Genomic DNA, 22,422 nt, shown 5'->3' with positions numbered 1-22,422 from the left:
GAGGGCCCCAGAGGCAGGGAGTGATCGGTCAAGCTGAGGGATCCTGGAGACGGGGCTCAGTCAGTCTGGCCAGGGGTCCTACGGGGCCTGGCTGTTGTCTCAAAGTGGCGGCAGCCACGTGTAATCAAACCTGCAGATACTGTGACAGTGAACTTCCAGGCAACAGCAGGCAGCTGGCGCTCCACTGGCGGTCTGTGGTCAGTCTGTGGCAGCTGTTGGACGATCGGGAGGTGAACCTCGGGTGCTGGGTGATGGGGAGGTGAAAGGCAGGCTATGGACAGGCAAGAGGCAGGCAAATGGCGGATGATAGGCGCCTGACAGTGAGCAATCTGCACTCAAAAAAGGCGTCGATATGCTGGCAGACTGCAGGTCATAACAGCAGAGAGATGGGTAAACACCAGGGGATCGATAAGCAGCAAAAACTGCCTCACCGACAAACAGATATCCTCTGCTTGAAACCGGAGTTACGGAGCGACAAGGAACGCAGCCTCCCTCTAGTCCACCATCTTGGATCTCCGAGAATCTTGTTTTTATAATCAGAAAATCACAAAGAACAACCCTCAGTTACACGTTCTCTCCCTCGGCTTATGATCCTTCCATTTATTCATGATCGATGCTACCGGAGAGTAGCTCTGTGCCGCGAGGGACTCTGGACTCCCTGCCTGAGACCTGAGCTTGTGGTGCAGGCGCGGCTCCTACAGGAGGCCGGCACGGAGAGCAGGTCGGAGGAGGCTTTGCAGCTCCCAAGCCAAGGCCACCTGGCCAACTCGCACGCCGCCTAGACACAAAACGCCCTGAGGCGAGGGAGGAAGGCCAGCTCCTGGCTCCTTCCCGAAGGCTTTCCTTCTCTGGCTGCTGGGAGACTCAGAGGACCCGATGGTCTCAAAAACCTTTGCTGAGGCTGATTCCCAGCAGGTTGGGTGCCTTCGAAAGGCCTGTGCTCTAGAGTCGGGATGGGAGTGAGCCGTCACCACATTAGAGATCTTGCCACCCTTTACCATGACATCACCAACTGCCAAAAAAAGCATGGATCACATTTTCTTAAGGACACTGAGAACTTCGGGTTCTTAGAAACAAACTTCATCTCAGAGGAAGGCCATGCAGGCACCACGTGCCCCTCAGGCCGCAGAGTTCCTTCCTGAATGGACCCAGTACCAGTTATTAGAGACCGACCGGGTCAGTGGGCCAGGGCCCCAGGTCGAAATGCCAGGCTTTGGGGCCTACGCATCCAATGGCTACTCCCCACTGGCTCTGGGGTCGGCGTTGCTCGGCCCCACCTCGCTGTGCGCTCGCGTGGCCTCTGCTCACAGAGTCCGGGGAGGAGGGACTCTCCAGTGTCCTTCAGAAGAAGCACTGACCCCAGGGGAGCTCTGCCCTCATGGCTCCATTCCCTCTCGCTGCTTCCCTCAGGCACCACCTCCAAACACACCTCGGGGATTAGGGATTCGACATGTGGATTTGGGGGAACAAGGACTTTCAGTTCATGGCGGAAAGGCTTTTCTGAAGCAAAGCAAGCACCCTGTTTATGGAGGTCACACACATGCGTGGCTCATGACTCCTTCCTCCATCTTCAGAGCCAAGGGTGTTGTTTCTCTGACAGTCTTTTGTAGTCGCGTCTCCCTGCGTCACCTCTGGGAATGACTCCAACTTTTTAGGACTCGTGATTCACTGAGACCTTGCAGCAATGTCCAGGACACTCTCCCCACCTCAAATCTAACCCAACCACCTCTGCAAAGCATCTTTTGCCATGGGTGTTATCCTTAAAGACCAGGGAGACAGTAAAATACCATGGCCCTGCCTGTTCCCCAAAACCTAGGCAAAAGTTAAGGGAACAGCGAGAGCCAGCCGGGGACGCCAAGTCCACACCTGCCATCAGAAGGACAATGGCTTTCCCTCGTGTAAGCTGGGAGCTTGGCAAAGGAGTCTTCTCTGTAGAAACTGCTTCTTGCCTGCACACTGCATGCTGGTCTCACAAGGACCAAAGAAACTAAGGCTGTCACTGCTTTTCAAGCTGAGCTTGTGAACCATCCCTGCGGCAGCTGGTGTGGTTCAGAACTTGGAAAGAAAAGTGCTCATGCAGGCGACCACCACCGGACAAAGGTGGTGAGGGGCAGGAGGCATGGCATGGAGCAGGGTGCCCCTGTCCAGTTTCTGGGCCTCTCTGTCAGCATGTCTCAATAAACCTTCCTTCTCAACCTACCTCTGGATGTCTTGGCCTCTCAGCAAGACATCATGGCCCTTGCACATGGTGATGTAAACATCGTACCTTGGATACTCACGGGTTCTGGTCTGGACAGGACTTCCGGGCGATGTTGTTCTGCCTGTCACATATGCTAATGAAAGAAAGATGCACCTCGTCTTCTTCTTGCAGTTCCAGGGTCCCAGGGGTGCTCCACAACTGAACCATATCCCCGACCATTTTTATTTTTTATTTTGAGACAGCGTCTACCTAAGTTGCCCAGGCTGGCCTCGAACTCATGACTGTCCTTCCTCAAGCCTCCGGAGTTGCTGGGGTTACAGGTGAGTGCCACTGTGCCCAACTGCAGCTTGTCTTATTCTGACATAGCTACCTGTCTCTAGTTTTTATTTTTACGTATTCTTATTTTTCATTCTTGTTATTATTTCAACAATAACAGTAATTTTAAAACACTTACAAAGCTATTGACTTAGGTTATTTCTACTACTACAACAAAATACTCTACACTGTGTAATTTATGAAGAACAGACATTTCTTTCTTGAAGTTCTGGAAACTGAAAGTCTGAGATCAAGGAGTTACAGATTTGGTAGGCCTGCTCTTTCCAAGATGGAGTCACTTGCTGTTGCTCTTTCCAAGATGGCGCCGCTGGCTGTGTCCTCACACAGCAGAAGAGACAGAGGGGCTAACGTGGATAGCACACACTCTCAACCTCTCTTACAGGGTCACGATCCCATTCACGAGGGTCTGTCTTCATCCTTTACCACTTCCTAAAGGCCCCACCTCTCAGTGCTATCACTTTGGCAATTAAGGTCAACACTTGAACTTGTGTAGGACACATTAGGACCATAGCAGCCACGCTGATGAGGCTCAAGTCAAAGCTTGAGTTTGACCCAAACTCTGAGTGAGTGAAGTCATGTACTATTGCGGTTCACGTACCAGATGGGGGCTGACCCTGCACCAGGGTTCCTGGTGCCCTTGAAGAAGCAGCAGATGTGTAACCAGCATTTCAACAGCACCTGATGATTCTCTGTGTCTAGGAATGCTTACTCCAGCTAGAAAAATCACAGCAGGACTCCTGGAGGAGGACCCCTGGCCAAACAAGGCTGGGCCCAGGGAGGAGCATCCCAGGTGAACACAGCCTATGGGCAGAACCAGGGAAGATGGGAGCACCTTGCAGTGTGGGGTCAGCTGGGGATACTGCCCCATGGATGGTGGGGGCGCGTCTGAGGTGTGCAAGGTCAGATCAGTTCCTGCTGGACCAAAACCAATATCACAATTGAGGCCTGAACGTTTGTGTCCCCCAGATTCACATGTTGAAACCTAACCCTGCCGTGATGGGATGGAGCCAGCGCCTTTGGGAGGAATGAGGTCACAGGGTAGAGCCCTCATGGACATGATCAGTCCCCATTTGAGGACTCAAAGAAGATGACAATCTCAGTCTGGAAGAGGGTTCCAAGCAGCCCTCGGCCATGCTGCCCCTGATCTCAGATTCCCAGGTTCTAGAACTGTGAGAAGTACATTTGCTGTTTATAAGCCCGCTGGCCTGTGGCCTTCTGTTACAGCAACCCCATCGACTAAGACTGTCCCCTGCGCTCTGCCACACCCAGACCCTGGGCTTCAGCAGTGAAGAAGACAGACAAAGCCCTGGTCTTGGGGCGCTTGCCCTGTTAAGAATGAAGGCATAGCTCAGTGCAGGTGCGTGATTGAGCAGAAAAAAAGGCCCCCTGAGTTGGAGGGGGGGCAGGGGCACCACCTTCCTGCTGAGAGAACCTCCCCTCTGGCTCCTTTTTCATCCACAGTCTCGTGTCTCAACAAGGTCTAAACTTCAGAGGGGAAGAAAGGACGGCTCTCTACTGACCTCCCAAACCTCCAGCATACAGAACCACCAGGAAGGCCACTTAGACTCTGGGACAGAGGCACAGAGTCCCTATAGAGAGGGGTGTGAGTCGTCGTGTGGGGCTTGAGTGGCCCTGAAAGCTGAGCTTGGGATAGTGATGTGGGCACGTGGCAGTGGCTGAGGAGAAGTGGGAGGTCATCTGTAGGTGGAGGGGGTTTAGAAACCCCAAGTCTCCCTGAGAGAGAGAACGGTCTGCCGGTGGACCCAGACTTGACGGACAGAAAGGATCTGCCGCACATGCTGCCCTCAGAGCGCTCCCCCCCACAGGCTGGCGAGCGGCCCACCTTTCCACTGCTGGGCGGGAGCCTCGTGGGTGTGGGGACTGACTGTCCTCTTCCCCTCCTGGGCAATCCCCACCCAGAGTGTCTGGCCCTTCAACTCCACCTCCTCTGGTGACCCAGCATCTCCCCGAGTGGCGTTTTCCTCACGTTTAGGCTTCTGCTCAACATTGGCACGACGACGATGTCACAGGAGTAAACCAGCCACGCTCTGGACTCCCATGTGTCTGTGTGCTAGGAGACACCAGCAACCGGAGCGCCAGGACACAAGGTGCTCAGTGGGCCAGGTGTGAGGACCACCGGACTCTCCTGTGAGTGTCCTGCCTTCCAGTCCTCTGAGCTCACAAGACCAGGAGGACAAAGTCACCTCCTCAGGCACTCGACCCTAGGACGGCACCGCAGAGAAGACCTCAATGCTTCTGGAATCCAAAAGCCGCTGGACCACCGAGAGCCCCTCTATGGTTACGTCAGTAGCTCCAACGTGGGAGACAACGGGCAGAGGGACCTTTATTAGCTTATTTGCTCAGAAGTCTTATTTCCGGCTTAAAACTGTGAAGTGGTGCCCGGCTCTACATGTGAGACCCTGAACAGCTCTGAGCTGCTCATGCCACGGCCAGGAGGGGAGCCAAGCTTCTGGGCCTGCAGAGCTGAGGGTCAGGCACTGAGGTGCCCTGCACTTGATGCCGATGGGGGCACCCAGCACTTTAGGTTAGAGGTGCCACTCACCCTTTAGGTTAGAGGTCCAGGTATGATGCAGGACACCCAGGTGTCTGGATAAACTTGAATGTCAGATCACAACAGTAATATTTTTAAATACTGGGAATTGAACCCAGGGGCACTTAACCCCTGAACCACACCCCTTTTTGGTTTTTATTTTGAGACAGGGAATCACTAAGTTGCTTAGGTCCTCGCTAAGTTGCTGAGACTGGCTTTGAACTTATGATCCTCCTGCCTCCCCTCCTGAGCTGCTGGGATTACAGGCATGTGCCACCACACCCAGCAACAGCAATCACTTTAAAGGGTATGTCTACCTCATTTGATCAATACTTGAGACATATATATGCTAGAAAATGTTGTTTATCTGAAATTGAAATTTAACTGTCCACCCTGTGTTTTGTTTGTCAAATTTGGTAACCCTACTTTTTAATTTAAAATGAATTAATATAACTGAAGACTCATGCAGAGTTTAAATAATAAAGAGCGCTCTTGGCACATTCGCCCGTTTTGCACAGTGCTGACCTTGCCAAGCTAGCTCGCCATGGCCATCAGACGTCCATGTCAGCCTAGTGCGTCCATCTCGCTCAGGTCCCCATCTCCACCACCCGTACCGTCTGTGTGTCCACCAACCACTGCCAAGACGACAGAGAGAACAGGCCCGTCCAGGCCAGCTGTGTGCAAGGGAGGCAGTGGGCAGACGGGGACACTTAGGTGCCACCATCATCAAGTTCTGACTTCACGGCGGGAGATGGACTCAGAGGCGCTTCTTACATTTTCACGAACAAACAGCTATTAAGAGGGTCACACAGGGCCTCACCGTGATGATTGTTCCTAAAGCAAGGATAGTGATCAATGTGACTTGCTGCCCAGGACTCTAACGAGGAAGAATAAAGTGGGCAGAATTCAGTTATGTACCCACCCGGAGGTGGAGGAAGAGGGGAGGGTGACGGTGGTGTCACCGTGTCCCTCTTCCCTGCTATGTGGGCTAGTCTGTTTCCACCTGCAGGAGAATGTGCTGATGGGGTGCACCCCTGCATGGCACAGCTTCTCCTGAGGATGACTCGCTCCAGAGGGCAAAGCCACTGTGGTCCCACCAACAGCACATTTCCAAAATCTTTGCAAAACGAAGCATTATCATTTGGGGGTTGGAGTCCTTGCATCTTGTACCGTGGAGAATGGCACATTTTACCATATTTTTATTTTGCATTTGTGTAGCAACTTGTGAGATTGGATATTTCCCACAGGTTTGCTGGCTCTTGAGCTTTTTCTTTGGGAAACACTGGTTTTGGTCCTTAGCCATATTTTTCTTGGCACAGGTGATGGGGCTAGCTTTTAAAACTTGATCTGTGAGAGCATTTTGGTGCATGAAGTGTTAGGAACATTTAGTAATGTTCTTCATTGTCTCTGATTATAAACTTGGTAGAAAATTTCAACCCTTGAGCTTGGTCTGGTTATCTTTCATTCATCATTGCTCTTAAAATTCACTAGGGAAGTGCCTGTGTTTCCCAGAATTCTTCTGGTGCTGCAGAACAAACATGGCACCAGGGAGCTGCAAGCAGAGGACGGGTCTCTGGACAGGCGTTCCCTCTCACTACCACCCTGCTCCAGCTCTGTCTTCCCCATTGCACAAAGAGCCCTGAGACTCCTGCAATGATTAACAAGACGCTCCTTGTACTCGAGAACGACTTGACATTTCACTTGCCCTGACATGAGAACGGTTCTATTGTCTACAGATTCAATTTCATCATGAACTCTCAGAACATCCTGCTAAGAAGCCTGCTTTTCATTTTCATCTATTATCACAGGAAGTTTCCTCTTGCAGCTTGAAGACAGTTTTTCAGTTATACATCCAGAAAAGAACAATCTGCGCATGGTAATCAAATCAGTGGATCGTTAATCCTCTTACATCGTATTTAGGAATCTTCAAAGTCTTCTTCCCCACATGATGTCACAGGCTTCTGCTTCTGTCAGTGACCAGCAGGAGGCTGAATGCGCAGAGTGGACGGGCGGATTGCACACCATGGAGAAGAGGAAAGGCTGGAACGTGCACAGCACAGGGGAAGGCCCTGGCTTCCTGGAGGGCGGCCGGATGCCCCTCTGGAAGGACGACGTGAAGTTCCGTTTTCTCCCTTGTTGTCTTCAACGTCCTCCTGGAAAGATACTTGTTTAAAACCTTTGCTATTTTTCAAGTAAAACCAGCGTGACTTCAGAAACAGGAGAGGCTCTGAAGAGCTCCCACCGAGAAGCAGGCCTGTTCCTGAAACGCGCCCGTGTGAGGCCTGCAGCGGCTGCAGGTGACACGCCTCCCTGGCGTGGTGGCACCGTGGTGGCACAGTCCCCACGTCACTGTTTCTTCTCGGGTGGACCAATTCACTGGGGAAAAGAGCAAAGTGCTTTTCTCTAGTCGCTCCAACCCCGCCCTCTCTGGAGGAGGCCCCGGGGAGGCTGGGCACTGACGCGGTGCTCGGGGACCTGGGAGGGCAAGGGCTCCCTGCACCGGGTGCGTCTGCAGCAGGCTGCCAAGTCCACTGGAGAAGAGGAGGGCAGTGAGGGCAGCAGTGCCCCAGACCCAGCAGGGCCCCAGTGCTGACTTTGGAAATAAACGATAGTCCAGCCTGAGCATGCCGTGGGCACTTTCTGTCCTGGACACAAAACTAGGAGAACCTGGCTGGGAATATGGTCCAAGATTCAAGGCAACGCCACTCTCCTTCAATAGGACTGGCACTTTGCTGACCTTTCAGAGTCAGCAGAAACGCCCCTAGGAAGTCAGATTTGCTTGGCACTTGCCGACTCCAGCACCTTCCTCTCTCCAGGTGTGTCCGTACCTCTGCCGGTTCCATCACGTCTTAAGAGTAAGGTCAACAGAGTCGAGAGGGCTGGGAATTGCCTGTCCCCTGCTCTGATCCACACCCCCAAGTAGGTCTGGTGCTGCCCACTTCTTCCTTCTTTGCTAAAATCTCTGGGCGTTGGAGGCAGCTGCTCTGGGATTCAGAGCAATCACCTGTTGGTGTGGCTTTTGTGAGTCTCAGCTGGCCCCTGCTTCACTCTTCACACGCATGGCGTTGGGACAGTGTTGGGTTGGCAGACTCGGGGCCGGTTCCCACCTACCCAGAGTGGCAGCCACTGCCATGCATCCTCTGGCTCTTTGGAGGCTGCCTATGGACCCCTTGCCTGCACACCGGCCTCCTACCTGGCTGGGTGCCAAGTCCAGACTGCTGTGTCCCCAGGGTGGCCAAGAGTCACTGAGTGGGAGAGAAACAGCACAGTGGAGTGAGTGAGTGACATGGATCAGTAAGAGGATGACAAGTGGGGTGAGAACTGCCCCCAGGGAACCTCAGTGGGCGTCCTTCGTCACCGGGAGGACAGAGACAGAGATGCTGCCTTTGAGTCATTCATCATCCCTTAAGGACGACAGACAAGTTAGGGAGCAAAACACACGCCGCTTTGCTGGGCTTTCAGTAGTATCAACGGCAGACGACACCACAGTGTGGGACGGATGGAAAGGAGGGAACACTCGCAGTCAATTCCGTCCCTCTTGAGGATTCTCACCCACCACGAGTATCAGCGCCACTTCCCTCCTCTCAGCTAACGCCCCAGGTGCAGGTCAGAGCTGTAAGGGGGAGGCCGTCGGCAGGCTGTCTGCATGACGGAAGCACGAGCCCCAGTTGTCACTCCAGGGGGAGGCAGGAGTCACCCTTGGCACACCTGCCCGTGCCTGTTTCTGGGCCGGTGGGCTCATTCGGTCGTCGTGGTGGGTAGTGTGAAGCTCTGCTCGGCACCAGTGTCATCGCAGGTGCTGTGGATAAGGCACCAACGGACAGCAGAAGCCCTCGCAGGGAACCTCCTTGCCCTGGAGGGAGGCAGAGCAGAGGCCACCAACCAACAGAACAGAAACACTCTGCAGAGGGCTAAGAACCATACGAAGAGCTGAACAAGGTACGATTGTGTGGTTGGTGGCAGGGGGTTGTTCAGGGAAGACATTTCTGGGGGAGGAGACCAAGCTGAGATGTAAAAGTTTAAAATCTAAAAAAAGTTTGTGCAGTTTTCTGTAGAAAATAATATCAAAAGAAGAGCAGATCACAGCAGGGTGCGTGGACAGTGAACCCAGCTCTGGAGCCACGGGAAGAGGAGGTGGAGGCCACGGGAGATGGTCTGGCTCCACCTCCTCATGCGGCAGAGGAGTCCACAGCCACTGCCTCCCAGAGACAAGCCGCGCCTGCCGCCTGCCTCCTGGGGCCACAGCCAGACCTGCTGGGTCCTGCCGAGGTGGAGGCCGAGGAGCCTCGGCTCTGCACCATTCAAGAGCCTCTCTCTGTTTCTGCATTTTAAGCTTTAGGGGAAACTGAGGCTCTCTGGTCACTGCTGCTAACTGCACAAAGCTGGTAACCTGCCTCATTGGAGATGACTCTGGACTGCAAGCCACACCACCTGGGCTCCATCACTTCCCAGGGTGACAACCAGCAAGGTCCTCAGCCTCTCTGACCTCAGTGATGGCATCCAAGAGGCAGGACTGGAATACGGAGTGGACTTGAGGGAGCAGTGAGAGGTTCCGCTGTCACCTGGAACTTCCGACAAGGGCCAGCGAACCCCAGGGTCAAGCTGAGTCCTTCCCTGTGCACCAGAATAGGCCTCTCCAGCCCTAAGGTCACCCCCAGGGTGAGGCCACTTCAAATACAGCACAAGTCCTGGTGACCCCTGCAGGTCACTGCTCTCGAGCAGCTGGCTCTACTCTCCTCCAGAGCCTGCCTTCAGACTGCCCAACCCGGAGCTGGCTCAGCCACAGACCAAGTAGCCCCTTTGTGCAGGACACTGGGCTGGGCGCGTGTGAGATGGGTGGGGCCGGAGGGGCGCTAAGTCATTGTTTTTGGAACATTATTATTTTCTTTCCCTAAAAAGCGGCACTTTAAAACTCAATTATTTAATTCTGAAAGGGCCTGCCTGTGGCATTTTAACTGTAGCAAGTTAGTCACAGTGGCATTAACTCCCAATCCGGGAACCTTCTGGAGAGCGCCGGTATGACCCTCAGGACCTTTCAGGAGGCTCCACAGCGATGGACACGCAGTCCACCTGGAAGCCGCACTCACCTGCCCCTGCTCTCGGAGAGTCCCAGGGAAGGAAAGAAAAGACTGCAGCGTTTTCAGAAGGGACTCTGCTAGCCAGTTCACGTGGTGCGACCTTTTTTTTAACGTCTCCGGCTCAGTCTCTAAGGCAGTGTGCACCTTGACACTCTTGGTACTTTAATTCTTCAGGCGTTTAGTTGTGAGACGTTTGGTTGTGAGTGAAGGTGGAAGTCGTCACATGTCTCTGCTCTGTATCTAGGGGAAACCAGCAAAGCCACTTTCTCTCTTCTCTCTCTCCCTCTCTCTCTCATTCTGCTTCTTAGAGACTCCATGGCTTTTCAGTTCAAAGACCACATTTCTAGGTACATACCAGAACCAGTGTGCCTCTTTCTGTTCCAAATCCAAGGCCATGGGTAGTGACTTTAATGGGCCCCTCTTGGGCTGGGACCTGACCCTGGTCCAGGTCACTGCAGCCTGTGTGTCGTGGACAGCACTGTGAGCAGGAAGTCAGGGAAGGAAGAGGAAGATCTCTAAACAGTAGGGTGCCAAGAACAGGCAGACTTCCTGAAGATGCATACCATGGGCATCAAATGTTTGCTAAGCTGGACACAATAGTACACTCTTATGATTCCAGCAACTTTGAAGGCAGGAGGATCTCAAGTTCAAAGCCAACCTCAGTAAATTAATAGGCCCTAAGCAACTTAGCAACACCCTGTCTCAAAATAAAAATTAAAAGGGTCTGGGGATGTAGCTCAGTGGATAAGTACTCCTGGGTTCAATCCCTGGTACCAAAAAAAAAAAAAAAAAAAGATGGCAAGTTTCTGTCGTGGGGGGCTGTGTGCTGGGACTCGTGAACGTGGGTCATGTGCTCAAGAGATTTGCCATCTATGTGGGGAGACATGGGACAAAAGAGAGAGTTCACCAAACAAGTAGCCAGGACTTTCTGCCAGGTCAGACGAGAAAGCTCTGGAGCAGGGGAGGAGCCGGCTGCAGGGCTGTGGCTCGCGCTTTGAGATGGCGAAGGCGGCTGTCCTGCCATGCCTGTTTCACACCGTCACTCAGCACGGCGGCCAATGTGGGCCCAGTGCTGCAGCCCCAGTGCCCCACCTCCGGGGCCCAAGTGGCAGCTCCGGGCTGGAAAGGCAGACACCTTGCTCTGTGACCAGGTGAGACCCAGTACCTGGCTGGTCAGCTGCAGGTGCTGAGTCACAGTCGGGAGAGAGGCCCTGTGAGGACTCCTGACCTGGGCCCTCTCCCCTAGGCCCACAGTGCAGCTGCCACAGCAGCCTCAGGAAACCCGGTGGCTGCCGCTGCTGTACAGCCTCCCAGGGGTCACTGCTTGGTCAGCTCCTGCGGTGCCCAGCCTGCTGACTGAGTGCCAGAGGTGTGGCCCTGGAGCGTCTTCCCTCTGAGGCAGTCTCTAGAGGGTGCCCTGGTGCTAGAGGCCCCGTCCTGCCAGCCACAGCCTTCCCTGGGCCTGCGTTGCCACGCGCAGCCCAGGCTGGGCTTCTGGCTGGTTCTCCAGGTCCTTGCATGCCCAGAGTCACCCTGGCCCCCATGCCACCTGGGCACAGACAGCATCTTAGGCCCCACCCCCACAGCAAGTGAGGAGAGCAGCCTGGCAGGCGGCAGCCCTCGGAGCAGAGGGGCCGGGCGAGGGTGCGGCTGGAGAACTCCAGCCTGCCCTGCTCTGCAGCAGGGAAGCCCAGACTCTCTCTGCTGGCCTGGAAGGACCAGCGTGCACTTGGTGGCGGCTCTGCTTACGGCTCAGCAGGTGTGGAGCTCTGCGAGGGGAAGGCCTCTGGAAAATACCTGTAGGCGCGCAGCGTCTGCGTTCTTACTGAACAGACGGCATTCTCTGAGACCCAGGAAGCTTTGGTTAGGATTTTAGATGAACGTGATGAGTATAGGTTAGTGGTGCACCTGAGGGGTCCTCCAGGTCCCCAGCCGATTGTCCTGCTGAAAGCAGAGGGAAGTGACGCCGGGCTCGTGAGTTCCAGACGAGACAGAACCCGTGTCTCATGTCCAGAACATGGACGGCACTGTAAGGCAGTCCCTTGCCCAAGCAGCAGCGGGGGTGTGGGATGGGGGGACACAGGCGTGACAGGAGCCAGAGCAGGACCCAGCCTCCAGCCACTGCACCCTGTGCCTCCGAGAACCCCACCTCGTCCCCCCTCTCTTCCAGGGCCATCTTCCGAGGCTCTCACTTCCTTAGTATTTCTGTTTCCTGTGTTCTGAAATGGGGAGTACGCCCCCTGAAGAGTCCTTCCTGACTCCTGGAGGCTCTGACCCCACTCCCTGCCTCTTGGGTCCACGAGTCCTGGTGTTTATAAGAAATTATAAATTAGTATAGATTAATTTCTTTGGGGGGTACCAGGGATTGAGCTTAGGGACACTCAACCACTGAGCCACATCCCCAGCCCTATTTTGGATTTTATTTAGAGACAGTCTCACTGAGTTGCTTAGTGCCTCACCATTGCTGAGGCTGTCTTTGAATTTGTGATCCTCCTGCCTCAGCCTCCTGAGCTGCTGGGATTATAGGCATGCACCACTGTCCCCAGCAATTAATTTTTTCTTCTATTTCAGCAAGTTGCTAATTATGCTGTTTGGGTCATATAGCATGATTTGTGCTCTATTACCAGAAATGCCAGATTAGATCATCTTTTTTTTTTTTTTTGAGTCACTATAGTCCTTAGATGGCTCCTTTTAATAATTTGAAGTTTGAAATACTTCATTCTGATGAGGAGGTAGCAATTGGATTCGTCAATAAATTTCTTAGATTCAAAAAAGAAACCATAAATCTAATAAATCATGTTCAAGTCTTTTGTTGAAAATGCATGTGATAAATTAACATTGTTGCAAAAGTATCATAAAATATTTTGATTTATAATATCAATTGCTTGGTTTTAGTGGACTATTTTTAGGGCAGGATTAGGCTCACAATGAAGTTGAGCAGAAGCACAGGGAGTCCCCGTGTGTCCCCTGTCTCCACACACCCAGAGCCTCCCCTGTTACTCACGACACCCAGCAGAGGGACTCATTTGCTACAACTGACCAACCCACACCCACACGTCCTCGCCACTCAAAGTCCACTCTGTGCGGCGGGTTCACTGGGTGCTGTGTGGCCTGTAGGTTTGGACAGATCAGTGACGAGATCACCTGCCACGACAGTGTCATACAGAGCGCTGCCAGGAACCCGCCCTCCCCGCTCCCTCCCTCCTCGCCCGGGCAGCCGCTGATCTGCTGTCTCCGTAGCCTCACCTCCTCCAGGGCCTGGAGGTTGGACCACGTACGGTGTCAGTCTGGCCTCTTCCACAGACACAGGCCTTGAGCTTCCTCTGTCTGCTCAGGGCTCAGCGGCTCCTTTACTTTTAGTGCTGACTCAGACACTTCAGGAGTCCCACCTCCGTCGCCATTGCCAGAGGCCAGCAGACCGGAAGCCACTCGCAAAGGACCGTGTCCAGGTACTCAGGGTGCTGATGAGTGCACACATCACTCTCGCACACGACCAGGCGCAGGGGCGCTGACGGGCGTGCCCATCACGCTTGCACACGCCCAGGCTCCAGGCCGCTGACGGGCGTGCCCATCATGCTTGCACACGCCCAGGCTCCAGGCTGCTGATGGGCGTGCCCATCACGTTTGCACACGCCCAGGCTCCAGGGTACTGACGGTAGTGCCCATCACGTTTGCACACGCCCAGGCTCCAGGCTGCTGACGGGCGTACCCATCACGTTTGCACACGCCCAGGCTCCAGGCTGCTGACGGGCGTGCCCATCACACTTGCACACGCTCAGGCTCCAGGCTGCTGACGGGCGTGCCCATCATGCTTGCACACGCCCAGGCTCCAGGCTGCTGACGGGCGTGCCCATCACGCTTGCACACGCCCAGGTGCTGGGGCACTGACGGGCGTGCCCATCACACTTGCACACGCTCAGGCTCCAGGCTGCTGACGGGCGTGCCCATCATGCTTGCACATGCCCAGGCTCCAGGCTGCTGACGGGCGTGCCCATCACGCTTGCACACGCCCAGGTGCTGGGGCACTGACGGGCGTGCCCATCACACTTGCACACGCCCAGGCTCCAGGGTACTGACGGTAGTGCCCATCACGCTTGCACATGCCCAGGCTCCAGGGTGCTGACGGTCGTGCCCATCACGCTTGCACACGCCCAGGCGCTGGGGGCACTGATAGGCGTGGCCCTGCCCTTCACAACTGCACTTGAAGAGGACACCTGGGCCCTGGCCCTGGACCTGTGACGCAGCGTTCCTGGTCAGCGTGGGCGGCTGCTCTCAAGGCTCTTGCACTTCACCCCGTGAGCATCCTGGTGGTGGAACTAGCTGCTCACAACCTCCAGCTAGCTAATCTTGGGTCCCCAAAACATTTCCATCCTAACTTTAAATTGGAAAAGTTATTTTATTGTCTCTGATACTGCCATTTATGTTCCTATCACCACCAGCATGAAGGGACACACTTCATTTGCTCCAAAGACCATGGATGCCTTGGAACCTCCTCCCTGGTTTTGGCTCAGCCTCTCACACCCATTAACACCACAGGCTCATCCTGAGGGCTACAGACCAAGTCAGTGTCCTGACCTGACTCAGTGTTGTGACACAGGACCTTCATCCGTTGGGCTGAAGGGATGCCTGTGCTGCCGGCCCACACGGGCCGGCCTGGAGCTGGGCAGGTAGACAGAGCTTGACCGAAGCCTGGAGAGCCAAACTGGAAAGCTGGACTGTGGGCCTCCTGCTGGTCGTTCTCTGAGTGGTGACTCAAGGACCCTGCAGGTAAGTGCCCAGGCTGTTGGGCACAAGGGTGAGCAGGGGCAGGACTCCTGTGTCCAGTAAGGACTGATTCAGCCACGAGGGTCAGTACACAGCACCCTACATCTGAGCAGGAACCAGTCTCTGCATGAAGTTTCACATGACGCCCTTTCCCAATTACAAAGATGAATGTCCTTTAAAGAGTTTTTAACATTAATGCAAAAGGTACCTGATATCTTTTTTGTTGTTTTGATTGGAGCATCTGATTTATTAAAAAAATGCAACAAATTTTTAAATGAGACAAAATACTATTTTCAAAAAGCATCAAGAAGTGAGTATATTTAACCATGCTCAGCTCATAATAGAGCAAATAATTCATGTTATATGAATCATTCTATATTTTATAGCATGTTTACTGAACTGGCAACTGAGAAAGTAGGTCGAAGGAAGGTAGAGGAACTTTTGTCTTGTAAGAATCAGAACCGGGGGGCTCCACAATCATCGGGCATGTGCTTGATGTTGTATCTATGGAAAGAGATGTACATGATAGGAACTCCGGGGATCTTCCGAATTCTTCATTTAATCAACAGTGGCCACAATGTAACACTTGTGCTGAGTTTCTCTTTGTACTAAGCAGTCATCTGCATAGGTTCCTTTGTGTGTGCATGGTAATCATTCAAATCGTGGATCCTTTGTGATCCTTGAAGCCTCTTGATACTTCTGCCCCAACTTCTCATTTTCAGCCATTGTGCGATCAGTTGTACGGGGGATACACTTGGCATACAGACAGTCCATCATTGACTGCACTCAGTCCAGTTTGGCTTTAGTGGAAAATTGATAAAGTTGGTATCAACGAGGATATGATAAGGTGGCCCAGTTGTGCATTGAATTGGAAGAATAAGCAGGAAGGGTGTCGGGGCTTCTCTTTGCTGCGGTGCACCTGGATGTTTCTTCTGTTTCTTTTTAGGTTTCAATCTATCCTTCCCTTAAGCTGCTCGTCTCTGAGACGAAGCATTCGCTTCTTGGTCGCATACTCCTCGCTCTCTTTTGCTTTCCCTTGAAACAGAAACTTTAGAGTTAAAAGAGTTGGAAACACGCTGCATCTTTCTAAGTCCCTTTCTTCTCCTGTCCATTCTCTTTTCCTTCTTCCTTCAAACACTCAGCCCCTCTTCTTCACTCCTCAAAGCACCACAAGCTCGGTTAGGAGCCATTTAAGAGCTAAGATCAGAATACAAATGAACAAGGGAAGAGTAAGAAAAAAAGGGGCCGAGCGCCGAGTCCCTCCATCCCCCACATAAGTGCTCTGACAAGGCTCCTCCCGGACCCTTCTCTCTCTGTGCTCACAGGGGCCTGCTAACTTGAAGTCAGGCAGGTCTAGCTCTGTACGGTCCGCAGCTCTTTCAGATGAAGGAGAAGCCGTGGACAGCAGGTGTCACGACTGATGGTGGACGCAGACGGACACACAGGTGCCCTGGGCCAAGCCTGGCAGGTGCCTGCTGCAGGCTCTGCCCACACCCCGCCTGCACCAGCACGGTGTGCGACAAACACAGAAGACCTCTTAATTCTCATCTTCAAAGTCTTTTTAAATTGGTAGGGAGGTTGTCTTCAAAATCTGATTCCTGAGAGAACTGTGCAGGGCCTGAGTCTGGGCGTGATCGACGGCTCACTCTGAGTTGTCCAAGACCGGGCGTCACCACTTCGAAGGCCTTCCACGGAAAGAAGAGACCAAACAGCTGGTCCTGTCTCACTCACGGTTGGAATCCTCTGCGTCTGTCCTTCTGAGGGTGATGGGGCTTGTTGGAGGCCGTCGACAGGTGGGCGCAGAGGGCTTGTGGGGGACAGGAGGCAAAGCCATGCCCCTCTGGCCTCAGGCTGGCACCCATGCCACCACAGGCAGGGCTTTCCTGTCCCCAGGTCCCTGGGAGCATCACACCCGGCTCTGGAAGAGTAGTATTTTTCAAAAGTAATTTGAATGCTACGCACAGCACGTTGTCTTCCGCAGGAACGTGACCTGGAACATGTTTGCAAAATAGCCCTAACTTTCCATTCTGAAAGTTTGTGCAGGAAAGATACAAGTTTGGAATGTGACCTCACAAGTGACATCAGCACACCGCACGGCTGTGCCACTTGCGTGGAAGTTCATTCCGATGCACAGCATTCCTCACACAGCGGGCGTCTGCCCCTGCTCTTCAGTCCCCTTAGGCTGCTCCACCCGTTAGCTGGAGGAGAGCAGCTTCCTCTTCCTCCCAACACCAGGCGGTCACTTCCTTCCTCTTCCCTGTTCACGACTTCAGCTTCCACTCAGGAGCACTGCAGTCCGTCTCCCTCCCAGGAGGGCGGTGCCATGGACATGCCATCAGGATGTGCCTGGAGCTGGCAGACAGACTGGCTGTGGTCTGTCTCTGTCCCCAGCACACATCTCCATCAAACACTTGGCACACCTCTTTGCTGCTGGGCACCTGCTGGTAGGTAAAATGTCCAATAAAAAATGGAGACCCACAGCCTGATAAGATCTAATGTATTTGTGGAAACCATAATACAGCATATTTGAAATCATGACTATCCTGGGAATGATGGGGTGTATGGTCACAGGGCATGTAAGAAAGGTGTCCTATGCTAAGCAGTAAGGAAGGAGGCATTGGTGGAAGACTTCCTCTGTCTTGCCACGTTCTGTAGCAGCCCGGAAGGGCCCAGATCTGCAGTGATTGAAGAGGCAGCAGCCAGGGCAGTAAGAATCATGGCAACTATTTGCATTTGTTTTATGACTACTTGCAAATTGTGCCAACTATGGTATTATAATCACTTGATTGCTAATATTAATTGCTAATATTAATTGAAAATATTAGAGTACAGAAATATAAAAGACATCGCCACTGTATCTGGAGGAAAGCAGTCTGTCACCCAAGCAGATAGTTTTAAATTCCCAGAATCTAAGGGCTAACCTACCACTTCAACTGAAAAGGTCACAGGCTGTGAATGCAGCCAGCAGCTTGCACCCGTGGCCTGGAGAGGTTGCCTGTTGAGGACACAGCGTAAGCAGCAATGTAAGAAGAGGACCAGGAGTGAGTCAGCCACGGGGCAGGAGGGACTTTCCGTCCTCTGGCCACTCTGCCCAGCACCTCCTGGGAACAGGGCTTTGCGATCTTCTATCCCTGAGTGATCGATCATGAGTCTTGTGGACAGGGGCATTCAGATAGAGGACGCTTGATCAGGATGGACTAAACGTCTCTTACCTTCTCAGAAGAACTCCTGAGACACCTGGCACAGGGCGCCTGGACCCTGGTGACTGCTGGAAAAGCCCCTTTGCTCTGAGAGACAGTCCCAGTGCAGAGGGGACCAAGGGGTGGCACACAGATGGCACACGGCACTGGCCCGGGCGGTGTGTGCTCGCGGAGCCCTGGGTCCTGTTTGGAGGTCTCCGAAGGCCTCAGCCCTCTGGCCACACCTCTCCCCTGGGTCTCTAGGTTCTCAGCCTTCTGCTTGCTGAGGGAAACGGGAGGGTCAGTCTCCCAGGGTGCTGGATCTCACCCGGGAATGCTGCCCGTGCTCCAGTGTGGCCCCACCGGGTGTCTGTCTCCGGTTCCGGTTCTCAGGCCCGGTCAGAGCCACCAAAATAAGATGGGAACTTCCACGAGAGGGGCAGGTCCTCGTGGGCTGCTGGAGGTGGAAAGCGCTGGGCTGGGTCACCATCTGCACTGAGTCACCTATGGGACACCGAGCAGAAGGCTGGACGCCACATGAAGGTGGAGGCCGAGGTGGGGAGATGCAGCCTCAAGCCAGCGGAGGGCAGGACCTGCCGCACCTGTCAGAGCTGCAGGAGGAAGGAAGGGGCGCCTGGAGCCTCGGGAGCCTCGTCCCCTCCACGCTGGAACTGCGGCAGCAGTCTGCACTCCGGTGATCTGTCCCAGCAACCCTCCGAACGCTCACCACACGGGGCTTCAGTTCACAGGACCCCGTCACCTCCTCACCCTCGTGACTGCTGGCTCAGCCCGAACTCTAAGTGACTTGTTATGCAGCAGTATATAACTAAGGTAGCCCTTTAACTATTGGAATAAAAATAAATATTTATTGTTTTTAGAAAAAAGTAACATGTCATCATGAATATTGTGTCCACTGATCACACCTGTGCACAACAGGTTAGTTCACTTCGAATGAGTCTCCAGATCCCCGTTCCCTCCCGCCCTCCCTTCCCCTTCCCCTTCCTCTACTCCACGGGCTGACCTTCCACTCATCTGTTTATTTATTTATTTTTATTAATTTTTTTTATTTTTATCGACTGCATTTTGATTCATTGTACACAAACGGGGTACAACTTTTCATTTCTATGGTTGTGCACGGCGTAGATTCACACCATTCATGTAATCATACGTATACATAGGGTAATACTGTCTGTTTCGTTCTACTATCTTTCCATCCCCCACCCCCTCCCATCCCATTTTCCTCTACACCATTCAAGGTTCCTTCATTCTTCTCTTCCCCTGCCACCCCTCCCCCAGTTACATACATCCACTTATCAAAGAAAATATTCAGCCTTTGGTTTTTTGGGCTTGGTCTATTTCACTTATCATGATATTTTCCAGCTTCATCCATTTACCAGCAAATGCCATACTTTTATTCTTCTTTATGACTGAGTAATGTTCCATTTTGTAAATATACCACAGATTTTTTATCCATTTGTCAATTGAAGGGCATCTGGTTGGTTCCACAATCTAGTTATTGTGAATTGAGCAGTTATGAACATTGATGTGGCTGCATCACTGTAGTATGCTGATTTTAAGTCCTTTTGATATAAACCGAGGAGTGGGATAGCTGGGTCAAATGGTGGGTCCATTCCAAGCTTTCTGAGGAATCTCCATACTGCCTTCCAGAGTGGCTGCACCAATTTTGCAACACCACCAGCAATGTAAAAGTGCGCCTTTTTCCCCACATCCATGCCAACACTTATTATTGCTTGCGTTCTTGATAATCTCCATTGTAATAGGAGTTACATGAAATCTTAGGGTGGTTTTAATTTGCATTTCTCTAATCACTAGGAATGATGAGCACTTTTTTATATATTTGTTGTTCACCCTTATATCTTCTTCTGTGAAGTGCCTATCCAGTTCCTTAGCCCATTTATTGGTTAAGTTCTTTGTATTATTGGAGTAAAGTTTTGTAAGTTCTTTATAAATTTTGGACATTAGTGCTCTGTCTGAAGTGTGTGTGCAAAAGATTTTCTCCCACTCTGTAGGCTCTCTTTTTACATTATTGATTGTTTCCTTTGCTGAGAAAAAGCTTTTTAGTTTGAATCTATACCATTTATGTTTTGCACTATGGGGTCTTGTTAAGGAAGTTTGGTCCTAAGCCAACATAATGGAGATTTGGGCCTACTTTTTCTTCTATTTGGTGAAGGGTCTCAGGCCTAATTCCTAGATCCTTGATCCATTTTGAGTTGAGTTTTGTATAGGGTGAGAGATAGGGGTTTAATTTCATTTACTGCATATGGATTTCCAGTTTGCCACCACCATTTGTTGAAGAGGCTGTCTTTTCTCCATTGTAAGTTTTTGGCACCTTTGCCTAGTGTGAGATAACTGTACTTATGTGAGTATGTCTCCATGTATTCTATCCTGTACCATTGATCTACAGGTCTATTTTCATGCCAATACCATACCATTTTTGCTACTGTTGCGCTGTAGTATAGTTTAAGGTTTGGTATTGTGATACCTCCTGCATCACTCTTCCTGCCTAGGATTGCTTTGGCTATCCTGGGTCTTTTGTTCTTCCAGATGAATTTCACGATTGCTTTTTCTATTTGTATGAGAAATGTCATTGGAATTTTAATTGGAATTGGGTTAAATCTGTATAGCACCTTTGGAAGTATGGCCATTTTGATAATATTAATTCTGCCTATCCAAGAACATGGGAGACTCCCATCTTCCAAGGGATTCTAAAATTTCTTTCTTTAATTCTCTGTAGTTTTCATTGTAGAGGTCTTTCACCTCTTTGGTTAGATTGATTCCCAAGTTTTTTTTTTTTTTTTTTGAGGCTATTGTGAATGGAGTTGTTTTCCTCATTTCCCTTTCAGATGTTTCATTGCTTATGAATAAAAATGCTTTAGATTTGTGCATATTGATTTTATAGCCTGCTATTTTGCTGAATTCATTTATGAGGTCTAGAAGTTTTCTGGTGGAGTTTTTTTGAATCGTCTAAATATAGAATCAAGTCATTGGCAAATAGTGACAGTTTGAGTTCCTCTTTTCCTATTGGTATCCCTTTAATTTCTTTAGTCTGTCTAATTGCTCTGGCTAGTATTTCAAGGATGATGTTGAATAGAAGTGGTGAAAGAGGGCATCCCTGTCTTGTTCCAGTTTTTAAAGGGAATGCTTTCAGTTTTTCCCCATTAAGAATGATGTGGGCAAAAAGGGCAGATGACGGGCAGATCCAAGATGGCGGACTAGAGGGAGGCTGGGTTCCTTGTCACTCCGTAACTCCAGTTTCCAGCAGAGGATATCTGTTTCTCGGTGAGGCAGTTTTGCTGCTGATCCCCTGGTGTTTACCCACTTGTCTGCTGTAATGACCTGCAGTCTGCCAGCATATCAACGCCTTTTTTGAGAGCAGATTGCTCACTGTCTATCATCTGCCATTTGCCTGCCTTTAGCCTGTCCATCACCCAACGCTCGAGGTTCACGTCTTGATTGTCTGACAACAGTCAGCAAACTGATCGCCAACTGCCAGTGGAGCACCAACTGCCTGCTGTCGCCTGGAAGTTCACTGTTACAGTACCTGCAGGTTTGATTACACATGGCTGCTGCCATTTTGAGACAACAACCAGGCCCTGTAGGACCCCTGGCCGGACTGACTGAGCCCCATCTCCAGGATCCCTCAGCCCAACCGATCACTCCCTGCCTCTGGGGCCCTCACATCGACTGACTGCTCCCTGCTGCCAGGACCCCCAGACCAACTGACTGCGCCCTATCACCAGGACCCCAGATCGACTGATTGCACCCGGCCTCCAGGATACCACGACCACACCAAACACACCGGACCTCCAGGACCCCTGCCGGACCAACTGCATCCTGCCTCCAGGACCTCCAGCTGACCACATCCACCCCTGAGCTGCAGCTCCCCATTTGCCAACACATTTCAAAGCCAGAGCGGCCATCTTGGATAATCCTGGAAGCCGGAGCTCTGATCTTTGGGTGGGGCAAATCCCATCCTGCGACGCCTGCTGGAGGCTTGAAGCTCATTGTCAGGTACCTCTCCTGCATCAGGCTACTGAACACTGGGAGGTTTCATTACTATATGACTTATACGGTAGATTTTCTTTTTTCTTCTTTTTAAAACATTTAAGTTTTTATTTCTTTACTTTTCTTGCTCTCGTTTCCTTTTGTTTACCTGTTCCCTCAGCATCTCTTTCTCCCTTTTTTGCATGCTAACATCCGATTTCTTTTGATTACACTCTCACCCTTTCTATTTTCTAGAACTTCTGTATATTCTTTTCTTAACCCATTAACAGCCACATACTACATCACTCT

General features: G+C 51.9%; 1 pseudogene; it reads right to left on the bottom strand.

The window, feature by feature from the left end:
* Positions 1-15,384: 15,384 nt before the first annotated feature.
* Positions 15,385-16,763, bottom strand: LOC124965407 (rRNA-processing protein FCF1 homolog; annotated as a pseudogene).
* Positions 16,764-22,422: the final 5,659 nt, after the last annotated feature.

This window comes from Sciurus carolinensis, chromosome 15 (assembly GCF_902686445.1).
Source record: "Sciurus carolinensis chromosome 15, mSciCar1.2, whole genome shotgun sequence".
Lineage (NCBI taxonomy): Eukaryota > Metazoa > Chordata > Mammalia > Rodentia > Sciuridae > Sciurus > Sciurus carolinensis.
Note: the sequence above shows the minus strand (reverse complement) of the source record. Positions and strands in the feature narration are given on the sequence as shown.